Here is a 3,106-nt window from a genome sequence, read left to right on the forward strand (position 1 = left end):
TGCCGGGAGCCTGCTCGGGGAGCCGGGGGCTCTGGGTGGCCTGGTGTGGCTGTGTTCACAGGACGAGGCAAGAGACAAGAATCTTGACTCCATGTTTTAGAAGGCTGATTTATTATTTTATGATATCTATTAATATATTTATTAAGAAAATTATATATTCAAACTATATATTATATTAAAATTATATGTATTAAATAATATATATATATTAAAATTATATATTAAAACTATACCAAAAGAATAGAAGAAAATATTTCACTAGAAAGCTAGCAAAGAATAGAATAAAATTAATAACAAAAGCTCGTGACTTTCAGAGAGTCCAAGCCAGCTAGCTGTGATTAGCCATTAATTAGAAACAACCAACATAAACCAATCAAAGATGCACCTGTTGCATTCCACAGCAGCAGATGATTATTGTTTTTCTTTTCTTCTGAAGCTTCTCAGCTTCTCAAGAGAAAAATCCTGGCAAAGGGATTTTTCAGAAAATATCATAGCGACAGCCTGGAGCACTGCAGGGATCCCTGCTGCTCTCCTGATGCCCCTGGAAAAGCGGCTGCTGCCCCTCCCTGACAGCTCACTCCTCCCAAGGGAGGGCAAAATCCATTTGTTTTCCATGGCTCAGCTTCGTGTATTTTTATTTTTCGAAGAGCCTGTTCTTCATTCCCCAGCTCGAGGACCTGTCCCCAGGCTGGCATTCTGAAGGTGGAGACTGCCTTCTATGAGACAGAGATGTCCCACATCAGGTGGATAAATAGGTGCAGCAGCCAGAGCCGCCTGCCAGCCTCACCCTGCTTCCAGCTGGCTGCCTGCTTGGCTTCCAGCCCCAAAGTGTCACCCTCAGCCACAGCTCACCTGGTGCTGCCATCCCCAGGGCTCACCTGGCAGCACCATCCCCACCCAGCACTCACCTGGCCATCCCTGCTGCACCCAGCAGCCTCTGTGCCGGGAGCTCTCAGGAAAGCTGAGAGTGCTGCCACCCTTGGAGCCTTGGGGCAGGGTTTGGGAGCTGCTGACTGCCCAGCTCAGGAGCTCTCACCACTTCCAGCAGCCGCACCAGTGCCCATGGAGCCAGGCACTGTCCCCCAGCTGGGGCTGTCCCTCCTACACCCGGGTTCATTGTGCCCCAGGGCAGTGCTGAGCAATTCCCCGCTGTGCTGACACTCGGACTGGGACACCAGCTGGTGTGAAATTCCTGCAGGTGTGGCAGCACCAGCCCTGTGGTTGGGCTTGGTCTGTGGTGAACCAAGAACTGTGACAGTGTTTTGTCCTTTGTGACTCTGCCTCTGCAACCCCAGGAGTGTTTGTTTAAAAAACAGTTGCATATTTCTTACTGCACTTTTGCTGATTTCTAAGGCAGCTCATCTTTTCTTAACTTCCATTTCAGCTGGCCACGTGTTCTGGGCTGGCTGCCCTGTGTCTCTTCCCAGTTTTGCTGAAGCAACTCCTCCAGCTTTGCAGGGTTGCAAGGTTGATTTGAAAGGCCAGCAAAATGGCAAAGGGGAAAAAACTAATCTCTGAGAAGTTCAGGCTTCCGAAGTGCAGTTTTACCCATGGCTCATCCTAAGGGACACTAGGGGAAGTGCTGATGCCAGCAGGAGTTTTGCTGCTGTGGGAAGAGCAGGGGTGCCCTGGCTGAGCTGGGCCAGGCAGGAGGCTGTGCTGCAGCATCCTGTGCTGCCCTTGTGTTGCAGAAGCAAAAATTCATCCAACACACTGTCCCTTATAAAAATATTAAACATACAGCCTGAAGTGCTGCTCTCTAGGAAACCAGTACAAGCCAGTGAGTGTCACTGGGAGAATGGTGTGCTCCATGCCTTTCTTTGAAATGTGGCTCTGCTGCATGATTCTCTTCCTGATCAATGGATCTGTCACTGTGGAGGTGTTGGGAAGAAGATGCAGGATATTTTAATCCAAGGGAAGGTGAGAGTACATCCTTCTCCCAGAAGCTGTGTCCCAAATCACTCACTTCCAGTTTTCTCCAAAACGGACCGATATACCCCAAAACTTTGTTGTCCTTCCAGTCTTGTGTGGTTGCTTTATGTTTTGGTTGGGGATTTGGGCTGATATGTTGCCAAACTTCCAAGCTATTGGTGAGGAGCCCCATGATCTCCTTGTGCTCCAGGCATCCAGGAAAGAGCCTCTCTGTGTGTTTAACTGCCTTGAGCTTTGAGGTGCAGCTTCATAACCTTTGCCAGCTCATCTGGAGCATGGCAGGTTCTGCGGAGCCGGTTTCCTTCAGGCAATGAGGGAGATAAAGCAGGCGTGAGAATTATGTGATGAGTGTGAACCCTTGCTGTCTGGGTCCTTGGGTATTTAATTTAACAGTAAATAAGAAAATAAGCCTGTCAAGCTCGTTTGGGCTCTTCCCACAAGGCTGGCTGGGCAAGGAGAATAATTCATGGGAATAAAAGATTGAAGTTTAGGACAGGAAACAGAAACTGTGGAGGGTGGGGAGAGAGTGGGAGGGGGATGTGTGAGTGGAGGTGATGGTCCAGAGGGCAGGTAACCAACTAGCAGAGCAAAAGGTCACTGGTCAGGGAGAGGTACTGAGAAATGTCCTTTACTGGGAGCACAGCCCTGCTCTAATGCCTGGAGCCTGGGCTGGACTGGCTGTGAAAGGGAAGCAGCAGCTTATGAACAGCTCAGTCAATGAAGGGCTGATTAGGAGAGGTAAATGTGTGACAGAGTGTGAGACATCCAGTCAATTCCTTCACAAGAGATTTGTAAAGCACAGCTAAATATAGCAAGTTATTTTTAGCACTTCATGCTAGCCACTTACTCCTGGCAAGTGGAAAACCCGTGTCAGTGTGGGAAAAATGGCCTTTGTCCAATGTGTCAGGATTTCTGAGTCCCCACAGAGCCTTCAGGGGCACTTGCGGACGGCTGGCCCTGGGTCAGTGCCAGGCACTGCCTGTCCTGGACCTCTCTGTGATTCCCTGGTGGTGAGCATCTCTCCTCTGGGCTGCATTCCTTGCAGGATCCTGTGTGGATTTGGGACTACCTAGAAGGCTAACTAGAAGGTTATATTTTTATCCTCAGCTGAGAAAATTAGCACGTTTCTGTGTTTGAGCAGCTGTAGAGTATTTGGGAGTGTTCCATGAGTCAG

This window comes from Geospiza fortis, unplaced genomic scaffold (genome assembly GCF_000277835.1).
Source record: "Geospiza fortis unplaced genomic scaffold, GeoFor_1.0 scaffold874, whole genome shotgun sequence".
NCBI classification, from domain to species: Eukaryota; Metazoa; Chordata; class Aves; order Passeriformes; family Thraupidae; genus Geospiza; species Geospiza fortis.